Genomic DNA, 23,469 nt, shown 5'->3' with positions numbered 1-23,469 from the left:
AAACTCACAGAGTAAGTTAGCTTGAGAGGAATGAAGTGTGATAGCTGGGTTGCAGTGGGAGAAGAGAGTGGATAAAAAGGAGGGAGCAAGCTGATGGACTTCCGTAAAGCCAGTGGTCAGGAATTTCTGCCTTGTTGGACCTGGAAAAAAAACTTTATTTTTTGATAGGTGATGGTACTTATTTGTTACTCAGCAGCAGTTCATCAAAATGCCCCTCTATTCTGGACTTCTTCTTGTGCAGGAGTGGGATACCATCATGCGGTAGATTTACTTGCTTGCCTTTGTTACAAGCTGCAGTTTCCTATGTGCCATTATCTATAGATATGTATGTCTACTATTCTGGACTCAGGCTGTTTCCGCCAGCCTTGCCAAACTCAAAGACAGTTGGCATTTGTGCTACTGCCATTTGGTTTTCCCAGTCCAAATGAGTGACGTAATAATAACAATTATAGTATTTATGGACTTGTGTTTTCTAAGCACTGAGATAGGTACAAGTTAATCAAGTCAAACACAGGCATTGTCCAGTGTGGGGCTCCCTGTGTAAGTAGACAGTAGTCAGTATCTTCAGTGTCATGAGTCTTCTACAAATATTAATTAAGATCCAGAATCCCTTTTTCCAAGGAGGTATATGAGGGCAGTTTCCATTTACAGACCAGGAAACCGAAAACAGCCCTGAGACTTATTTGGGGTTATTAAATAAGTTTGGGTCAAAGGTGGATTTGGAAAGGAGTGGCTTGAATTTCCTGCTGTAACTTTGTAATTAATGAGGCAGGAAAGTATGCTTTCCTGAAGTTCTTAAGAAGCAGTGTGGTCTAGTAGATAGAGCACAGGCCTGGGGGTCAGAAGGATGTGAGTTCTAGTCCCAACTCCACCATTTGTCTGCTGTGTGACCTTGGCCAAGTCATTTAGCTTCTCTGAGCCTCAGTTCCCTCATCTATGAAATGGGGATTAATACCGTGGGCCTCATGTGTGGCATGGGCTATGTCCAGCCCGATTAGCTTGTATCTACCCCAGGGCTTAGTACGGTGTCTAGCACATAGTAAGAACTTAACAATTACCATGGGAAAAAAATTCTCGTCTTTGAAATAATAGAGTATTATTTCAGTGTGGCAGGCATGATTGAAGTTTAGTGAATCTCTTTGAAAGAGATCCTTTTCTCCTTACTCCTAGCAAAAGAGAAATACAAGGGGTTGATAAATCCCTTTTTGACTGGCCTCTCTCATGTGTGGAATCAAGGTGCCTTTTGTTAGTTTCCCAAACTGGCCACAGCTGAGTGAGGCCTAGGGAAGAGTTAACTAAAGAATGTTCCAGGCCCTGGTGTGCCTGCCATCTCCTTTGTACTCTCCCAAATACACAGTGCTCTGCACCCAGTAAGTTAGAGAAGCATTGTTGCTCAGTGGAAAGAGCACGGGCTTTGGAGTCAGAGGTCATGGGTTCAAACTCCGGCTCCGCCAGTTGTCTGCTGTGTGACTTTGGGCAAGTCACTTAACTTCTCTGTGCCTGTTACCTCATCTGTAAAATGGGGATTAAGACTGTGAGCCCCCCGTGGAACAACCTGATCACCTTGTAACCTCCCCAGTGCTTAGAACAGTGCTCTGCACATAATAAGTGCTGAATAAATGCCATTATTATTATTCAATAAATGCCACTACTTGATTGATCCTTCAGCTGAGCTATTGTGGACCAGCGGGCCACAAGTACTTTTCCTCCATTTTGGTTTTTCAATTAATAATGGTATTTAAGTACTTATTAGATGCCAAGGGCTTGGGTAGATATGTGATCATTAGATTGGACACAGTCCCTGTACCATACGATTCAATTTGGAGATTTTTTTCTTCCCTAAAGGTCAGAAAACTGCTCAGTTGGCTGGATTTAGATACTTGCTTGCCTGTAGGTGGGAGCTAGGTCTTTGTCCTTCTGGTGAGAATTTTCTAATAATAATAATAATTATAGTATTTGTTAAGCACTATGTGCCAAGAACTGTTCTAAGCACTGGGGTGCACACAAGGTAATCAGGTTGTCCCACATGGAACTCACAGTCTTTAATCCCCATTTTACAGATGGAGTAACTGAGGCACAGAGAAGTTAAGTGAGTTGCCCAAGGTCACAGAGCAGACAAGTGGTAGATTTGGGATTAGAATCCATGTCCTCTGACTCCCAAGACCATGTTCCTGACTCTAAACCATGCTGCTTCTCTTAATAATAATAATTCTGGCGTTTGTTAAGCACTTACTATGTACCAGGCACTGTACTAAGCGCTGGGGTGGATACAAGGAAATCGAGTTGGACACAGTCCCTGTCTCACAGTCTGAGCTCCTTGTCTTCCCAAACCTTGTCTCAATCCCCGTTTGACAGATGAGGTCACTAGGCCCAGAGAAGCAAAGTGACTTGCCCAAGGTCACACAGCAGACAAGTGGTGGAGCCAGGATTAGAACCCATGACCTTCTGACTCCCAGGCCTGTGCTCTATCCACTATGTCAGGCTGCTTCTACCGAGACTGTTAGAGACAGCAGAAATACAAGTATAGGGAATGTGTCTACCCATTCTGTTGTACTTTCCCAAGCACTTTGTACAATGATCTGCACACAGTGTATGCTTATTAAATACCATTGAGGATGATGACCAATATATGGATTCTTTAAACTGTTAGCCCCATGTAGGCCCATGTTAGCCCCATGCCTTTTATGATTGCATTTTATGTACCCCAGTGCTTAGCACTGTTATTATTACTACTGTTATTATTATTACTCTTACTAGTATTGCTGTTATTAGTATTATTATTGCTTAAAGGAGGACTTTGGGAAATGGAAAAGATGAAGAGCTCATCCTTAAAACCAGATCAAAGGGTAATTTTCTAGCAGGACTGGGTTCATTTTACCAAATCAGTGATCATTGCTCCTTATGGCCAGGGGACATGTCTACCAACTCTGTTATATTTTATTCTCCTCAGCACTTACTAAAATGCTGTGAACACAGTAAATTCATTCAATTGTATTTATTGAGCGCTTACTATGTGCAGAGCACTGGACTAAGCGCTTGGGAAGTGCAAGTTGGCAACATATAGAGACGGTCCCTACCCAACAGTGGGCTCAGAGTCTAGAAGGGGGAGACAGAGAACAAAACAAAACGTATTAACAAAAAATAAATATGTACAAATCAAATCAATCAATAAATAGAGTAATACATATGTATAAACATATATACAGGAGCTGTGAGGAGGGGAAGGAGGTAAGGCGGGGGGAGAGGAAGGAGGGGACTCAGTAAATGTTCAGTAAATATCACTGATTGAGTCTTCAAAATGTTCCTGACTCAATGTGCTCTTCGGTTTGTTGAAGGACAGTGTGATGGTGTCTTTTCAGTGTAATTCAAAGTCAAGGCGTCTGACTACCTAAAATCCAAAAGTACACCTTAATCTATTGTCTTAATAGGTTCTAAGGGGTTTTAGTTCTTGAGACCCTCCTTAGCTGGTTGTGAAGGGCAGAGCAGAGCTGTGTTTATGCAGCCGGTGCAGTTAACCTAGTTAAGGGCGTAGAATCAGTTCTATATGTATAAGAAGGGCTTGATGTCAGGTTAATTTTGGGAGCTCAGGACTATGTTATTTTGGTGACCAACAAACTTTGGGTGAGTGTATGGAGTTGTGTGATGGAGCCCATGCTAACTTGTACAAGCTATAAAAACACTGTAGAGAGGAAAGGGGAGGGAGTGTGATGAAGGTAGAAGAAAGGCAAAGGCAACATGACCTAGTGGTTAGAGCATAGGCCTGGGAGTCAAAAGATGTGAACTCTTATCCCGGCTCTGCCATTTGTCTGGTGTTTGACCTTGAACAAGTCACTTAACTTCTCTGTGCCTCATTTTCCTCATCTATAAAATGGGGATTAAATCCTACTCCCTCCTATGTTGACTGTGAACCCCGTATGGGACAGGGACTGTGTCTAATCTAATCTACAAGATTAATTATCTTGTAATTAATTTCAGCACTTCGTACAGCACCTGGCACAATTTTGTGCATAACAAGTACAATTAAAAGCAGCTGGACTGCCTCTCTACAAAATTAACTTGCAAAAGTGTTATGTTCACTTGTTTTTAATGATGATTCCCCACTTCTATATTGGTGAGCATTTTCTTCCATGGAACACCACCTGAAGCACATGCATATGTTGAGTACATTTGAGTCAGTCAGTCATATTTATTGAGCACTTACTATGTGCAGAACATTGGGAGAGTACAGTATAACAATTAACAGAAACAATCCCTGCTCACAGCAAGCTTACAGTCTAGAGACAAGCTTACAGTCTAGAGGAGTCATCACACATTTTGTCTTTGGCCTTCCTTTAAAACTTACAACATTTTGCAGTTATTTGAAGAGGTAACTTTTTTTGTGTTATTCAGAAGCAGCAGTATGAGAAGCAGCATGGCCTAGTAGAAAGAAGCAGAGCCTGGGATTCAGAGGACCACTTGCCTGCTGGTTGACCATGGGCAAATCACTTAACTTCTCTATGCCTCAGTTTCCTCAGCTGTAAAATGGGGATCGAATCCTATGCCCTTCTACTTAGCCTGTGAGCTAAAGGTAGGGGGACAGGGACTGTGTCCAACATGATTAACTTGTACAGATACACATACCAGAATGACCTTATGACAGAAGATGGGACGTTCTGAAGAGGGTGTGTCCATGGAGTTGCTATGGGTAGGAAATGACTTGATGGCATTTGAAGAAGAATCCAACACTTAGGGCAGTGCCTGACATACAGCAAACACTTAACAAATACAACAATATAATAATAATAATAATAATTCATAGGCTAATGAGTTAATATAATATGAGATTACTGCTATCTGGACTTGGCACACTGGGAACACAACTCCATTATAACGGAGGACAAATTTAGCAACAACTCCACATTCCTCAGAATTTCAGCAATTTTGCCCCTCCATCTCAGAAGCTATCCTCTGCCATCTGGTGAAAGGTCAGCATCTGTGGAAAACAGCAGATATTGTAAAGGGAGACATTGCTTTGACCAACCCAGTCCCCCAACATTTGTCTCAAGTAATCTGTTTTCTTACTGATCTCCTCCTAATTTAATGAAAAATAAATGAACAACCCGTATGGCATTCTCCATTAAATTACACTGGATTTGCACCCTTTATTTACCCTTCCTTCGGCCCCACAGCACTTACATATGTATCCGTGATCTACTTATATTAATGTCTGTATCCTGCTGTAAACTATAAGTTTGTTGTGGGTAGGGATCATGGCTGTCAACTCTCAATAAATATGACTGTTGGCAGATACCACGCTTAGTGAAGCAAATATTTTGCTGTGTGGCAAGAGTCCCACTGAATGTTTTTCTCTAAGGCCTTCCACCACTAGGTCCACAGCATAACATCCTTTGATTTAAAGTTGGCTCTCTCAACCTAGAGGAAGGTTGGCATAAGAATAGAACCTTAGGATCTAATTAGTTCCTTTCCTATCTAGAAAAAAGCAGCTCCTTGTGGGCAGGGGATATTTCTACCAACTCTGTTGTATTGTACACTCCCAAGTGCTTAGTACAGTGGTCTGTTCACAGTAAGTGCTCAATAAATACCATTGGATTGATGATCCCACTAAAGCGAAAGTGTAATCCAAAGCAGCATAGTGTAGTGGAAAAGAGCACGGGCCTGGGGGTCCGAGGGACCTGGGTTCTAATTCCAGCTCTGCCACTTGCCTGCTGTGTGGTCTTGGGCCGTCTCTGAATTTCTCTGCCTCAGTTACCTCATCTGTAAAATGGGGATTAAGACTCTGTGCCCTGTGTGGGACAGAGACTGTACCCAACCTGATGACCTTGAATCTACCCCAGCGCTTAGTACAGTGTCTGGCACAAGGTAAGTGCTATTGAATGCTTACAAATACCATTAAGAAAATGGTCAAAGCAAAAAAATGCCAGTGATTCCAGATCAGAATCATTTTGCCACCCTAGAAAAAAGGTCAGTCAATCAATAGTTTATCCTGAATATTTGCTGTTAGCAGAGCATTGTAGTGATTGAGACAGTACAACCAAATCCCTAAAGAGTTCACAGTCTCCTGGGAGAGTCAGGCAGGTACAGATTAAGAAAGAATCCAGTTCTAACCTGATGTTGACTTTTGAAAACCCAGCCCTCATGTCCCATGGATAATGGAGCTTTTGTCTGCTGATAGGACACCTTTTTAGATGTGAATGGCTAGAGGTATAGTAAAATGTCAATTTGACCCTGACAACAAGGAAGGGTTGGATAGATAGAATCTATCTATCCAAATTTTTATAGAATTCACTGAGGTCTCGCTGGTGACATTTCTTACAGGTGACTTCCTTTTCCCTTGGTGTTCAGGAGAGGAACTAAAATTGAGAGAACTCACATTCAATTCTAGAGACCTTGAAATGGAGTTGGGATAAATCTCATTTTAATCTAAATTGTTATTTGGCTGAAGTAGTTCAGGTGATTTCTCTCTCTGGCCTGGAACTTATTACAGTTATTATTACTATCATCATTATTATTATCATATTTGTTAAGCACTTTGTCAAGCAGTGTCTTAAGCACTGGGGTTAATCAGTTTGGACAAGTCCCTGGCCCACATGGGGCTCTCAGTCTTAAAACCCATTGTACAGATGAGGGAACTGAAGTACAGAGAAGTGAAGTGACTGTTCCAAGTCAGTGGGATGGATTGCAATTTGGAGAATTTGCTTGGAGAGAAGTTTTCTTCCTTCCACCCCAGCCCAGGCACTTTCCCGATGGCTTCTGTGCTTCATTCATTCATTCAGTTGTATTTACTGGGTACTTACTGTGCAGAGCACTGTACTAAGCGCTTGTGAGAGTACAATATAACAATAAACAGATGCATTCCCTGCCCACAATGAGATCACAGTCTAAAGGGGGAAACAGACATTAATATGAATAAATTACAGATATGTACATAAGTGTGGTGAGACTGGGAGAGGGTGATGAATGAAGAGAGCAAGTCAGGGCAAAGCAAAAAGTAGAGGGATAAGAGGAAAGGAGGACGTAGGGAAAGCCTCTTTGAGGAGACGTGTTTTCAATAAGGTTGAAGGAGGAGAGAGTAATTGTCAGATACGAGGAGGGAGGATGTTTCTGGCCAGAGGTAGGATTAGGGCAAGAGGTCAGTGAGAAGGTTAGATTAGAGGAGTGAAGTGTGCAGACAGGGTTGTAATAGGAGTGTAGTGAAGTGAGGTAGGATGGTGCAAGTGATTGAATGCTTTAAAGAAGCATTCCACAAATGTTGGGGACCAAGGCCAGATGGACTTGGGAGGAAGAGAAAGGACAGTGTAGGAGGAGAAAGAGGAGGATCTCCAGAGAAAATGCAAAGCTCTCCCCTACCCGAGCTTCTTCCTCTTCTACTACCTGCCCCTCCTTATTACTCCCCTGCCAGCCACCACCTCCAACCCTTGACTTTCTAGCTGTGGATTGGAAGAGGAGCATGACAGTGAGAGGAGTTTGGGGAGGTCTTCTGAGGGAGTAAGGCCAGTCATATTAAGATCAATCAATCAATCCATCAGTGGTATTTATTGAGCACTTACAGTGTGCAGAGCAATGTACTACGTGCTTTTGAGAATACAGTGCAATAGATTTAGTAGTCATGATCCCTTCCCAAATGGAGTGTGCAAGGTTAGGCAATTGTGCTAAGATCTGGGGTAGACATAAAATAATCAGATCAGACACAGTCCCTGCCCCACATAGGGTTCATAGTCTGAGTGAGGGAGAATAGATATTTTCTCTGCATTTCAGAGATAACAAAACTGAGGCACAGATAAGTGATTCTTCCAAGGTTACACATCAGGAATGGGACCTAAAACACAGTTTCCTGGTTCCTAGTCCCATGCTGATAACCCTTAGACCATGTTGTGCTTGGTGGGAAGGGAGAGATTGGGGGCAAGGGAGAGTGAATTATAGCTAGGGGAACAGCATTACTTAGTGGTTAAAGCATGGGTATGGGAGTCAGAAGGACCTAGGTTCTAATCCTGGCTCCACCACTTGTCTGCTGTGTGACCTTGGGCAAGACATTTCACTTCTCTGTGCCTCCGTTACCTTGTCTGAAAAATGGGGATTAAGACTATGAGCCCTGTGTGGGACATGGACTGTGTCCAACCTGATAACCTTATATCTACCCCAGTGTTTGGAAAAGTACCTGACACTTGGTAAATGATTAATGAATACCATAAAAAACCTCAAAATTCCCAAGTCTGGGTCAGGGAATGAACAGTCATGTAGGAGATTGAGGCAGAGATAGCTTTATGTAACTCAAATGGAGAGCATGCAAATATATGATTGGGGAGGCTCTTAAAGGAGTGAATATTGATCCTCTGAGAAAATTGCATGGAACACAGACTTGAGAGGGAATAGGCTGTAGCAGGCTGATGGAGTGGTTTTACCATGATGTAATGTGAGTTTGGACCAGGTGAAGGTTGTTTGGGTGGATAGGAAGGTGCAGATGGGGCAAATACAACTTAGAACCTGATGAGATTTAGCATCTATTGAAAGTAAGCCCTGAAAAACAGATCAGGAGTTGAGGATACCAGGTTGCAGGCTTCTTGGACAGCAGGAATGGTGGTGTTATTAACCAAGTTGGGAATTAATCAAAGGTATTTATTGAGCACTTACTGTGTGTACAGCACTATACTAAGCACTTGGGAGAGCAAAATATAGCAAAGTTGATAGACCTGTTCCCTGTCCACAACACGCGTGAATGCTAGAATGCTACTAGAATGCTTGGGAAAATGCAACAAAATCCATAGACATGTTCCCTGCCCACAGAGTTAGGCAATTAAGAGGGAAGATGAGAAGTTTGGTTTTAGACATATTGTTCTGGTGGAAGTTGTCCTGGCGTCAGGAGGAAATGTGAGATGGTACTTCTGGGGAGGGGTCAGGGCTACAAATGTCAATAGGAGAGTCAGCACAGGAGGGTTTTAGCAGAGTGGAAATTTCAGACTTATCTCTACCTTAGACCAACAATTGTTGTCATTTCATATTTTCTAAAAAAAATGTATGGATCCTAAATACATTGAATTGGGGTAAGGATAGTCTTCTTTAGGTCTCCAGGACTAATCATGGCTAGAGTAAAAACCTCATTTCTGTTCAGAGAAGCAGCTGTTATGCTATTGCAGGACACAAGAGGGCACTAGATGGCAAGGAAAGGCTTTAAGATTGAATCTGGGTGATGTTTCTGAAAAAAAAATTGCTCCACTCATCTACATTTATCCTGTGGTAAGATTCTTTCTACTCCTGTTCTTTCAGAACTATAAATACTGTAAAGTATTTTTAAGTTTGCTAGCTTTCCAAACCTCTGTTATTTTTAGGAAACCAGTCTACATTCCTGAAGTCAGCAGCCCCCACCCCCTACTGCCTTTCAGACCCACAAGGGAGTTCTGCTTATCACAGACTCACAAACAACATGAAAGCTGAAGGAGAGCTTCTCCCTTGTAAAGGTGGTGCACAGAGTCTTCTATGTGAGAAACAGCGTGGGTCAGTGGGAAGAGCCCGGGCTTCGGAGTCAGAGGTCATGGGTTCAAATCCCGGCTCTGCCACTTGTCAGCTGTGTGACTTTGGGCAAGTCACTTAACTTCTCTGTGCCTCAGTTACCTCATCTGTAAAATGGGGATTAAGACTGTAAACCCCCCGTGGGACAACGCTATCACCTTGTAACCTCCCCAGCGCTTAGAACAGTGCTTTGCACATAGTAAGTGCTTAATAAATGCCATCATTATTATTATGTGTGATATTGTAACTCAGTTGTGTTCTGCCTAGAAGAAAGCATTTGGAGTGAGAAAAACTCAAGTTTATTGTGGGCGATGAATGTACCCGTTTGTCATGTTGTAATAATAATGATAATAATGGTACTTGTTAAGCACCGACTATGTGCCAAGCACTGTTCTAAGTGATGGGGTAGATACAAGTTAATTAGATTGAACACAGTCTCTGTCCCACATGGGAATCACATTCTTAATCCCCATTGTACAGATGAGGGAACTGAGGCCCAGGGGAGAGAAGTGACTTGCTGAAGATCACACAACAGATACATGGCAGAGCCGGGAATAGAACTCTGGAACTTCTAACTCCCAGGTCTGTGCTCTATCCACTAAGCCACACTGCTTCTTTACTCTCTCAATTGCTTTGTACAGTGCTCTGCACACAGTAAATGCTCAATAAATATGAATGAATTCCACCCTTTAGCCAACAGATCATTGGTATTTGCTGAGCACTTACTCTATGCAGTGTATTGTACTTACCTCTTGGGAGAGTATAATACAACAAAGTTGGTAGCATCCCCGCCCTCAAGGACCTTACAGACTAGAAGGGAAGACAGACATTAAAATAAATCACAGGTAGGGGAAATGGGAGGGTGTAGATTATGTAAGTCTGTTCTCTGGGGCTGAAGGTGGGATGAATGAGTACAGATTCAAGTGCTTAGGAGTTGCGGAAGGGAGGGTGAATTGGGGGAATGAAGGTTTAGGAAAAGCTACTTGGAGGACGTGTAACTTTAGGGGGGCTTTGGAGGTGGAGAGAGCAGTGGTCTGAGCAGTGGTCTGTCAGATAAGAAGGGTGAAGGGGTTCCAGGCCAGAGCCAGGATGAGGGCAGAAGAAGTAGCATGCCTTAATGGAGAGAGAATAGGCCTGGAAGTCAGAAGGACCTCGGTTCTAATCCCAGATCCACCACTTGTCAGCTAGGTGACCTTGGACAGCTTTTTGCTTCCTTGTTTTCAAGGCAAAAAGATTTTACAAGGGACAGGACAGGGAAAGATAAATTAAGGAGAGAGGGGTTAATCATGGTTTTGATAAATACAACTGCCCTCCTCCCCCCCACACACACTTTTCTTTCTCTCCCCATTCCACCCTTTCCTTTTCATTTTATAATAAAAATAATAATAATGGCATTTACTAAGCGCTTACTATGTGCAAAGCACTGTTCTAAGCGCTGGGGGGGGGGGGTTACAAGGTGATCAGGTTGTCCCACAGGGGGCTCAGAGCCTTAATCCCCATTTTACAGATGAGGTAACTGAGGCCCAGAGAAATGAAGTGACACCCAAAGTCATGCAGCAGACAAATGACAGAGCCGGGATTAGAACCCATGACCTCTCACTCCCCAGCCTGGGCTCTTGCCACTGAGCCACACTGCTGCTCAACATCTTCATTCATTAATTCTATTTATTGAGCATTTATTGTGTGCTGAGCACTGTACTAAGTGCTTGGGAGAGTACAAGATAGCAGTGAACAGGTACATTAACTGCCCATCACGAGCTTACAGTCTAATGATAATTAATAATTATAGTATTTGTAAAACGCTTATGTTCCAGGCACTAGTTGTACATTCTAGAGTCTTCAAAAACATGCACCCAAAACTATAATAATAATGATAATTATGGTATTTCTTAATAATTTTGGTATTTGTTAAGCGCTTACTATATGCCAAGCACTGTTCTAAGAGCTGGGGTACTACCAGTTAATTAGGTTAGACACAATCCCGGTTCCACATGGGGCTCAAGACTTAATCCCAATTTTACAGTTGAGGTAATTGAGGCACAGAGGAACTGAAGCGACTTGCCCTAGATCATACAGTAGACAAGTGGCGGAGCTGGGATTAGAACCCACATCCTCTGACTCCCAGAACAAATACAAGGAAATTATATTTCCCTCCTGTTTCTCTCCGCCTCACTTTAGTGTCCAAAAACTAGCTGCTATGTTTGCAGAAAATTAGAAACAAGTCACTGACAACTTTTCATCTGCTGATTCCTTTAGTCAAACGTCTTTCTACCAGATTATTGTGTGTGTGTATGTTTGTAAGAGAGAGATTTAAGCATTGTCTTGAATGTAGATTTTATATAGACAATGCTTGAATATAGATTTTAGGTAGGGACCAGATTTTGTGGCCTAGTGGAAAGAGCACAAGCCTGGGAGTCAGAGGACATGGTTCTAATCCCAGCTCTGCCAACTGCTTGCTGTGTGACCTTGGGCAAGTTGCTTAACATCTTTATGCCTCTCAGTTTCAACGGTAAACTGGGGATTCAGTATCTGTTTTCCCTCCTTAGGCTGTGAGCCTGATATAAGACAGGGACTGTGTCCAACCTGATTAACCTATATCTACACTAGCATTTAGAACAGTGCTCAACCTAGTAAGCACATAACTACCAAAATACCGTTATTTCAAAATCTCTCCTGCACCTCTCCACCATCTTTCCCAAGTCAGCTTCTGGCCTGGAACTCCCTCCTCCTCCATATATGCCAGACCACCATTTTCCCCACCTTCAAAGCATTAATAAGGTCACGTCTCCTCCAAGAGACCTTCCCTGATTGAGCCCTCTTTCCCAGACTCCCCCTCCTTTCTGTTTCAACTATGAACTTGGATCCGTACGCTTTAAGCATTTGAGAGTCACCCACCTCAGCCCCACAGCACTTATGAACATAGCCATAATTTATTTGTTTTAATGGCTGCCTCCCGGTCTAGACTGTAAGTCCGATGTGGGCAGGGATCATATCTACCAACTCAGCTATATTGTACTCTCCCAAGCTCTTAGTACAGGGCTCTGCACACAATTCAGGCTCTAAAACCATTGATCGATTGATCCCTCCCCAAAGTATCAGGAGGCGATCTGCCTCCTCCTAAAATCTATCCCCTCCATCCCCTCCACATGTACCTTCAATGATAGTAATAATAATTATTACGGTATTTGTTAAGCGCTACGTGCCAACCACTGTTCTAAGCACTGGGGTAGATACAGAGTAGTCAGGTTGTCCCACGTGGGGTTACGGTCTTAATCCCCATTTTCCAGATGAGGTAACTGAGGCCCAGAGGACTTGCCCAAGGTTACACAGCAGACAGGTGGTGGTTCCGGGATTAGAACCCATGACCTTCTGACTCCCAGGCCCATGCTCTATCCACTATGCAACACTGCTTCTTATTTCACACTTTACTCTCTTTTTATAGCTTATTAAAGCACTTGACCCTTCCGTTCTACCTTCCTTGACTCCCTTATTCAAGCACTCACTCTCACGGTCTCCTTCCCCATTGCTTGCAAACAGGTACTTGTAATGCTTATGCTACAAAACCCTTCCTTGACTCTGTGGCTCCGTCCAGCTAATGCCCCACCTCCCTCCTACCATTCCTCTCCAAACTCTGTGAGTGAGTTGTGTCCACCTCCTGATGCTACATTCCCTCCTCCAATTGTTTTGACATCCCACAACCGGCATTCTGGGTTCTGCCCCCTTCATTCCATGGAAATTGCCCTCTCTAAGGTCAACCAATGACCACCTTCTTGCTAAATCTAATGGCTTCTACTCCATCCTAATCTTCTGCAATCTCTCATCTGACTTTGACACTGTGAACCACATCCTTCTGGAAACATAATTCAATCTTGGCTTCACTGACAATGCCCCTTCCTGGTTCTCCTCCTATCTCTCTGTTCCATCTCAATGTCTTTCACGGGCTCCTTCTCTCTGCCTCCCATCCACTAACTGTAGGAATCTCTCAAAGCTCAGTTCTCAGTCTCCTTTTATTCTCCATCTACACCCAATCCCTTGAAGAACTCATTTGCTCCTATGACTTCAACTACCATCTCTACGTGGATGATTCCCAAATCTATCTCTCCAGCCCTGACCTCTCTTTTTCTCTGCAGTTTTGAATTTCCTCCTGTCTTCAGAACATCTCTACTTAGACCTCTTGCCAACACCTCAAACTGAGTCTGCCCAAAATAGAAATCCTTATCTTTCCACCTACATCCTGTCATCCCCTAGACTATTTTATCACTGTAGAGAACACCACCATCCTCCCTCTCGCAATCCCATAACCTTGGCATTATCATTGACTCATCTCTCATTCAACTCATATAGTCTACCATGAAATCCCATCAGCTCTGCCATCACATCTCCATAATGTAGGTCTTCCTCTACAAACTGTTACTGTGCTGATCCAAGCATACTCAGCCTTGTCTACTGCATCACTCTCCTCTCTGACCTCCCTGTCTCTTGTCTCTACCCTCTTCACTTAACCACTTCACTCTGGTGCCTGGATCACTTTTCTAAAAAAAACCGTTCAATCCACATTTCTCCCCATGCCTCAGAAGTCTCCAGTGGTTGCTTATGCATCTTTGCATCAAAGCGAACCTCCTTACCATTGTCTTTAATGCATTCCATCAAGTCTCCATTCCTACCTTACTTCACCGATCTAATACTGCAACTCAGTCCTTACACTGCATTCCTCCAACGCCAACCTATTCAGAATGCCTCAATCTCTTGTGTTTTGCAGCCCACATCCTCCTCCTCTCCTGGAACTCCCTCTTCATTTATATCTGTCAGACCATCTCTCTTGCTATCTAAGCCCTGCTAACATTGCATCTCCTCCAAGAGGCCAACTCAGACTCATGTCCCCTTTTAGCCTTCCCTTCTGAATCATTTATGCACTTGAATCTGTACCCAGGAGCAGCAAGACCTAGTGGAAAGAGCATGGGCCTAGGAGTCAGAGCACCTGGGTTCTACTCACAGCTCTGCCACTTGCTGTGTAACCCTGGACAAGTCAATTAACTTCTCTGAATCCATTTCCTCCTCTTTTAAATGGGAATTCAATACATGATTACCCTCCTACTTCGACTTTGAGTCAATCTGATTAACTTGTATGTACTTCAATGCTTAGTAGAGTGCTTAACAAATACTATAATTATTAATTATTTTATTTGATACTCTCTCCACTCCCAGTCCCACAGCAGTCTTTACGTATCCTTATACTTTGCCATTTTCCCTATTTTCAATTTAGTTTAGTGTTTGTCTCCCCCTCTAGTCTGTAAGCTCATTATGGGCAGAAGATGTGTCTACCAAATCTTTAGTATGGTACCTGACCAAGGACTTAGTACAGCTTTTTGTACACAGTAATTGTTCAGTTAATATCACTGATTAAGAGTAGTTTAACAGAATCATAATAATGGTATCATCATCAATGGTATATATTGATCACTTACTATGTGCAGAGCACTGTACTAAGTGCTTGGGAGAGTGCAGTACAACAGTTGGCAAACGTTCCCTGCCCACACTCAACTTATAGTCTAGAGGACTATATAATTATATAATTTTAATGATAATTATAATTGTGGAATTTGTTTAGTCCTTACTATTTGCCAAGTATTGTACAAAATGCTGGGGTAGAATCAAAATAATCAGGTTGGTTATAATCCCTGACCCACTTGGGACTCACAAATTCAATGATAATAATAATTATTGTGCTTGCTAAGCACTTACTTTTGGCAAGTACTGTTCTAAGCGTTGGAGTCAATACAAACTAATCAGTTGGACATAGTCCCTGTCCCACATGGGACTCACAGTCTAAGTAGGAGGGAGTAGGATTTAAAACCCATTTTGTAGATGGGGTAACAGACACAAAGAAGTGAAATCACTTGCCCAAGGCCACACAGCAGACAAGTAGCATAGCCAAGATTTGAACCCAGGTCTCCCAGATCCATGATCTTACCTCTAGGCCTTACTACTTCCCAGTTCTGCTTCTTATAAGTTAGATCTGGGAATATCCATCTTTCCCTGATCTAAAATGCATTATCTGGAAAGCATTCCTCCTTCTTCCTTCTTCTTCACATCCCTCTTGGCCTCATTGCTATACTTCCTCCAGCAGCTCTTCTGAGGGAGTGACTCCCGCAGAGATTTCCCTGATAGTCAACCCCAGTCTTCGAGGTCAACATCAGTTCTGCAACCTCATCCTTCCAGATTCCTAAAATAAAATTCCACAACTCATACCCTCTTGTTCCACAGGCCTGAAGTGAGATTTCACCATCTATGCTCTGGTGGTCTTTGAGACCCTACTGATATCCCCTTCCTCCTTGCATGGCTTAATGGATAGAGCCTAGATAGGATGGGGCCTGGGAGTCAGAAGGATGTGGATTCTAATCCTGGCTCCTCCACATGTCTGCTGTGTGACCTTGGACAAGTCACTTAACTTCTCTGGGACTCAGTTGCCTCATCTGAAAAAACAGGATTAATTGTTGTATTATACATTTCCAAGCACTTAGTACAGTGCTCTGCACACATTAACCACTCAATAAATATGATTGAATGAATGAGTGATTGACTGTGGGCCCTATGGAAGACAGGGACTGTATCCAACCTGATTAACTTGTATCTACCCCAGGTGCTTAGAACTGTGCTTGGCACATAGTAAGCATTTAACAATTACGATATTTTTTTCCCCTGCATTGGGCCTTAATGCCACCAGGAGGGTGACTGTTGGGCTCTGCCTTTGGGAGGGCTCTTGAGGAGAGAATACTACCTCTTCTTGTAGAATCTTGCTAGCCCACTTTGGATCATCACCCTAAGGGGTGACCTAAAACTAGTTTTTGTTAAAAGTGACATCACCCTTTCTCCTTTCCACTTTTCACCAACATGCAAGGAGAAATATATTTCTTATAAAAATGAGTCTCCCATGCCACTGGCAGATCTGTACTTGTGAAGCTTTCCAGTGTGCAGTGCAGGTCACACCAATGCTAGAGATGTTTAGAAACTGCCTTCCTACAGGATCATTAATTTTTGAATACATGGTTTCATGTTCTCTCTGTAGTTCATTCTTCTCCAGGGAATTAACTTCTGTGGAACCTTTTGTCTCAGGCAGTGAATATTTGATGAGGATGATGCTTCGAGCATTTATATATATGAAATAGTTTCCTTGCCAAGTCCAGGGTGTTGGTCACAGGAGAGAGTTGGGAAAACAAAACTTTGCCAACATCTCTTTCATGTTGGTGTCACAATGTCAATCAATGGCATTTGTTTAGCACTTTCTCTGGATTGCATTAAGCACTTGGGAAAGTACATTAGGGTTAGAAATAATAATAATTATAGTATCAAGTGCTTATGTGCCAAACATTATACTAAACTCTAGGGAAGGTATGAGAAAAACAGGTTGGATACAGTCCTTGTCCCACTGTGGTGGGACACCGCGTTCATAGTCTAAGTAGAAGGGAGAACAGTTATTGAATCCCCATTTTACAAATGAGGGAACTGAGGTGCAGAGAAATGAAGTGACTTGCCCAAGGTTATACAGCAGCAAGTGGCCTGGCCAACATTAGACTCCAGGTCCTCTGATTCCCGTGGCTGAGCTCTTTCCTCTTGGCCACAGTGCTTCTTCACTGTCTCTGCCCACAAGAAGCTTAATAATCTAGTAGGGGGACCGATACTAAAATTACTAGTAGGGGGAAGCAGCAGAGTTTACAGGTATGTATGTACCTCGTGGTGGGGCATGGGTAAGAAGTAGCATGGCCTAGTGGAAAGAGCATGGACCTGGGTTCTAATCGCAGCTCTGTCAATTGCTTGCTGTGTGACCTTGGGCAAGTCATCTAACTTCTTTGGGCCTCAGTTTTCCTGTTCTTCCTCCTACTTAGACTGTTTGCCCCATGTGGGAGCAGGGAATGTGTCCAATCTAATTAACTTGTATCTACCCCTGTGCTAGTAAGTAGCAGTGCTAAAAAAAATAAATGCTTAACAAATACCATAAAAAACCCCAAACAAACAAAAATCTACATGCTTAGTTGGTAGAGGACACAAGTGAACAAGAGCATGGGCCTGGGAGTTAGAAGTTATGGGTTCTAATCCCACCTCCACCACCTGTCAGCTGTGTGACTTTGGGCAAATCACTTAACTTCTCTATGTCTCAGTAGCCTCATATAAAATGGGGATTAAGACTGTGAGGCCCACCTGGGACAAACTGATAACCCTGTATCTACCCCAGTGCTTGGAACAGTGCTTGGCACATAGCGCTTAACAAATACCACTGTCATCATCATCTAAGTAGGAGTGAGAACAGATGTTCAGTGCCCAATTTTCAACTGAAGAAACTGAGGCACAGATGTTAAGAAACTTGCCTAAAATCTCACGTCAAGTGGCAGAGCTGGGATTTGAACTCATGTCGTAGTGGCTAAAAAATATCTCTTTCCTTTTATGATTTGACACATAAACAGCCTGTTATCTCCTAGATACTTCCCAGTCCTGAGCATATGGCATCTTTCTGTCTCAGGAGTGTTTTGAGCTTCTTGTGATGTTTGTGTTTGGTTTTGTTTCCAAGCTCTAATAGAAGTTTGATCATCTGATCTCTAGCTCCTCTCACTAAGGGGAAAAGGGATGTTGCTGTGGGGGCAGGCCCACCTGGCTCTGTCCTGCTGATGATCTTGCTGATGTTGTGGTTGGAGAAACCACTTAGGGCTAGGCCTACATTAGACCTGACCATTTTTAATTTTGGTGATTGTCATTGGGTACCGGGTGTGCATGGCCATTGAACAGATGTAGACTGGTGAATATTTATTTCTCCTCCAAGAGCCTATGGAGTCAGATGCTTTGATTATAAACAGTGGGCCTCATGGAATGATATGGAATTTTATTGATAAGAATATTTAGAAAGGGGAATTTGCCCCTTGTCTTCAATCCCAAGGGGTAGCTGACATACTTATTTGCAAAGTTCTTGTGTACTAAAGAACTCAGTACTTGTTGAGCTGTCTATGTGTTTTCCTCCTAGCATCTAGTGTTTATTAAGTACTAAATTTGTCCAAAATGGTGTGTGTGTGTGTGTTTGCTTTCTCAAGTTTGGGGAGCAGGGCCCTGAGAAGTAGGCTTCATTATTTCTATTTTCCTCTGGAGAGAACATGAGCTGTTTAGCAATAAGTCTGGAGTGCCACTGATAATATTTGAAAATCATTTATTCGAAAGCGTTTCTCTAGAGCTAACGTAGAAACACTCTGGAAGAAATGTAAATAGGTTTTAGTATGTGATGGAGTCTCCTGTCAACAATGATGGAGGAGTGTGGGAAAGAATTGATTAGACAACTGGTTTGGTCAGTGACACTCACACTCTCTCATTCTTGACAGCTGTGTTTATGCTAAGGCCTGGAATAGATAGGCAAGGGCACCTTTTTTCCTTATGGTTTTGGTTAAGCACTTACTATGTGCCAGGCACTGTACTGAGCATTAGGGAGATACAAGCTAATCTGGTTGGACACACTGAACTAAGTGCTTGGGAGAGTATAATACAACAGAGTTGGTAGGCATGTTTCCTGCCCACAGCGAGCTTCACCAGAGTCTTGGGAAAAGCTGAATCCCTAAAAACAGGGACCAAGTTGGGATCACCATGAGATTCCAAAGGTGGAACAACCCCACTGGGATGTCTCCAGAAAATTTTCTGAGACATTTATAGGGGTGAGGAAAGGGAAAAAGAGAGCTAGGAATATTGGGGTCATGGCCTGTTTCATGATGGCTCAAGGCAGGTAAGAGTGATTACATCTGCATTCCCAGTGGAGCCTGCACTAAGGATTGCTATTCCTCTGTGCAGTGCCTGGAGCATAACTAAGTTTGCTGTCACCGCTACATTACTCAGTTGCCAGGGAGGTGAATTTAGCCGTGACTACAGAATGGTTTAAAGGGATTACAGTGAAATTGCTCAAGTTGATCATGCCATCTGAACTGACTTCTGTTTTTTTGGAGGTGATTTCTTTCCTCCTTCCCCTCGTTCTGCAAGGTTATGGCCCAGTCCCTATAATTCCTCACTACTTAATTACATTGATACGGGTTCTACTTTTCTTCTTTTTTGCTAGGTATTTTTGTATAAACAGGCTGAGCTGGAAGAGCAGTGTAAAGAAATAAAGTACAACATTGCTGGATTGGGAGGAGTGGGGGAACGGTGGCAATCTCAAATTTTCAGGATCGCAGGAGTCCATTTTAAGCTTGCCTTTTAAGGGAAAGGGATTACTGCATAGGCTAAATGGATCTGTGTCAGAACTGAGGTTCATCTAATCCACTCTCCTGGCTCCACCAGTTTCTTGTGCCAGATGTTAAGAAGGTAGAATGATCCACACACCTGTGTAGGAACCTGCCTTCTGATGCCAGTGGACCATGAGTTTCTATCTGAAACCCCAATAAGCATATTGGCCTTGCAGTGATCAGCCCTTGGAAAATGAAAATGGTATTTTCAATTTTCGTCTTTTATCTGGTGTGTACTAGTCTTTCTGCTATATTCCAAGAGAATAGCAGCCATCAGGAATGCAAGTGGAGCTCCATTTTAATTTGGTGGCCTCTCATTATACACACTTGAATACCGATGATCACTTCCTCTAAAAATGTATTTAGAATTGAGGAACCTTAGGCCTGAAAGAGGTTATAAAATGTTCATTGTCCAGATTTGAGCTGAAATGTACCTGCATTACCCCCATCACTCCCATCCACAACCAATGTACTCCTAGGCTTCCTCAAAGGAGATGAGTTTGCCACCTTCCTCAGAAATGTATCTCTTAGTCCTTGTGGTCTGCAGGTTCTCATGTATCCTGGCTTTAATCAACACATAAATGGTATTTATTTAGCAATTACTGTATGCAGAGCACTGTATTAAGTGCTGGAAGAATAAACCTATCTCGTCATGGTCCTGGCTCAGTAGTATAAGGCATTAGTGTTTAGAATAATTTTTCATGTACTACATGCACTGTATCGCCTCCACACATTTTTCCCCCCAATCAGTAATTATTGAGCACTTATTGTGTGCAGAGCACTGTACTTAGGACTTGGGGAAGTACATTACAACAGAGTTCTTAGATGCAGTCCTTGCCCACAAGGAGCTTACAGTCTACAGGGGAAGATAGTCATTAGGGTAGATTAGGGATAAGGAAAATAGTGGCATATGTTAATAATTACATGAATGTTGTGGGGCTTGGGTGAGTATCCAAATGCTTAATAGGTAGACAGCCAAGTGCACAGTTGACACAGAGAGGAGGGCAGATAGGGGAAATCAAAATCTTAATCTTAAAGATGTGATTTTTAGGAGGGTTTTAAAGGTGGGAAGAGTGGTGGAGTGTTGGATCTGAAGGAGGAGGGAGTTCCAGTCATGATGGAGGATGTGGGTAAGAGGTTAGTGGTGGGATAATGAGCTTGAGGTATGGAGAGTAGTTTGGCATTAGAGGAACTGTATGGGTTGGGTTTATAGTTTAGGAGATCAGCAAGGTCAGGTAGGAAGGAGAGAGCTGATTGAGTGCCTTAAAGCTAGTGCTAAGGAGTTTCTGTTTGATACAGAGGAAAACTTTGGAGATTTTTGAGAAGTAGGGAGAGATGGACTGAACGTTTTTTCAGAAAAATAATCTGGGCAGCAGAATGAAGTAGGGTCTGGAGAGAGAAGAGACAAGAAGCAGGGAGGTCAGCAAATCATCTGCAAAGAGCTCATAGTTGAAGCCTTGGCAGACAGTGAGTTCTCCAGGGGAAGGGGGTGTAGATGAATAATGGAAGGCAATCCAGAACTGAACCTCGAGGCACTCCCAAAGTTAGGAGGTGGAAGGCAGAGGAGGAGCCAGCAGAAGAGTTGGAAAAGAATCAGCCACAGAGGAGAGAAACCAAGTGAGGAGAGTGACAGTGAAGCCAAAGTTAGATAATGTTTTCAGGAGGAGGTGATAATCCACAGTTTCTAAGGCAGCTTAGAGGTCAAGCAGAATTAGGATGGAGTAGAAGCTATTGGCCCCTCTCAGAGTTGCACCTGGGGAGTTTCCAGTACTCTACCAGTCTCGACTATGGGAGGGAGAGTCAAGCAGAGGCCTACCCATTCATTACTAGCTTGGGCAGTGGCTAGCAAGTGGAACACAATCTGCTACAAGTCAAAACTCACCCATGCTGGGCAGCAGCGGCATAGGAGAGAATCGAGGGTGCAGACTTGAGTTTACTGTGTGGAAGGCAGCAATGGTAAGCCACTTAGATATTATTACCAAGAAAACTATATGGATACACTACCAGAATGATTGCAGATGGAAGGCAGGGCAGCCTGGGAGAGATGTGTCCTTGGTGTCGCTATAGGTTGGAAATGACTGGACGGCATAAGACAAGAGGCCATTGGATTTGGCAAGAAAGAGATCATTGGTGATGTTAGAGGGATATTTCTGTGGAGTAGATTGTGGTTGGTTGAGGAGAGAATTGAGGAGAGGAAGTGGAGGTAGTGATTATAGACAGCTCATTTGAAAACTTTAGAGAGGAATGGTAGCAGGGAGATGGGGTGCTAACTGAAGGGTGCTGTGGGATCAAGGGGGAATAGGATAGAAGATACATGGGCATGTTTGAAGGCTTTGAGGAAGATAGTGTTTAGGGAGGGGAGAAGGGAGGAGATGATTGCTTTGGTAGTAACATATTATTTCAGCCTCACCCATAAACACTAACTTCTGACTCATTTAATCTAGCCTTACAGAGAGGGTCAGAACTATCTTTGGGTCTGCCGAAACGTTCCTTGGTATATAAAACACAGGCTTGCCTTTCCCACATTTATATGTGCCACTTCCTTTCCTTGTTAGCCACAGTATTTCCTCCATATTTTTGTCTGCTTGCAAATATGCTCAGAGTTCTCCTTCAGACCCTTATTTGCATGAAAATCTAATAAAAAAGGTGATTTGGTGCCTATTTAAATTTACGATTGTTGTGAGGTTTCCTTTAGACTCTAAACCTGTGCTAATTTTCTTGTCCCTCAAATCTCACATGACATTATGTTAAGTGAAGTTTTCCCTGATGAATCATTTATCTCCCCACCTCTTTCCCCTGCTTCTGTGTCACCTATCCAATTGAGTCCTCCATTCTAGAACACTTAGGTACTCGTCCTCTTTCTCCACAATCCTTATGTACACATCTTTTATGCAATTGCTGTCCCCTACCATTTTACTATCCACCTTCCGCATTAAATTGTAAACTTCTTGAGGTCAGGAAACCTACTTACTAACTCTGTGGACCCTCCCAAACAGTACACAGGCCTGCGTGAACTAAGAGCTCAATAAATACTGTTGATGGATTGATTCAAGTGACACGGGATCTGCAGAGACCACTTTGTCTTTGACAATTCCTATTGACTTGAGCACTGGAGGCCTCCTTAAATCTTTTAGAAAATGCCTTGGGTCCTTTAATTATTTTTCACAGGTCAATGCTGCTCTCAGTCCCCCACCCAGGAAATTCTGAGGAGTTTGCTGAGCCAGTTGTTTGAAAGTACTTGGTGAAGAATATGTCCCTTGCAGATCTATTCCTTCCTCTCAAACCAAATGAATTAGCTTTAACTTGCCTTATTTCCCCAAATAATATCTGAAATGAAAGGACTTCGATCCCTGCCTATCTGATGTACATACACTACTTTAGAAGCAGTGTGGCTTAGTGGCAAGCACATGGGCATGAGAGTCAGAGGTCGTGGGTTCTAATCCCAGCTCCGCCACTTGTCAGCTGTGTGACTTTGGGCAAGTCGCTTAACTTCTCTGTGCCTCAGTTACCTCATCTATAAAATGGGGATTAAGACTGTGAGCCCCACATGGGACAACCTGATAACCTTATATCTATCCCAGCACTTAGAACAGTGCTTGGCACATAGTAAGCACTTAAATACCAACATTATTATAAGTAATGCTCAGAAGATATGGACTGAAACAACACACATTTTGCTGTTGTAGCAGGAAGGGGAAAGCATCAGCTTTTCAGATAG

At 43.0% G+C, this 23,469-nt stretch overlaps 1 protein-coding gene and 1 non-coding gene across 2 annotated transcripts in view; both read left to right on the top strand.

Moving 5' to 3' along the window:
* NRXN3 (neurexin 3) overlaps window positions 1-23,469 on the top strand; it is a 1,831,517-nt gene that overhangs the window by 806,325 nt on the left and 1,001,723 nt on the right.
* On the top strand, window positions 21,487-21,623 carry LOC119934897. Its single transcript, XR_005453032.1, has one exon. It is a non-coding gene; the product is annotated as a small nucleolar RNA SNORA7 (small nucleolar RNA).

Source organism: Tachyglossus aculeatus, chromosome 1 (genome assembly GCF_015852505.1).
Source record: "Tachyglossus aculeatus isolate mTacAcu1 chromosome 1, mTacAcu1.pri, whole genome shotgun sequence".
Taxonomy (NCBI): domain Eukaryota; kingdom Metazoa; phylum Chordata; class Mammalia; order Monotremata; family Tachyglossidae; genus Tachyglossus; species Tachyglossus aculeatus.
This window is presented reverse-complemented; position numbering and strand designations above follow the sequence as displayed.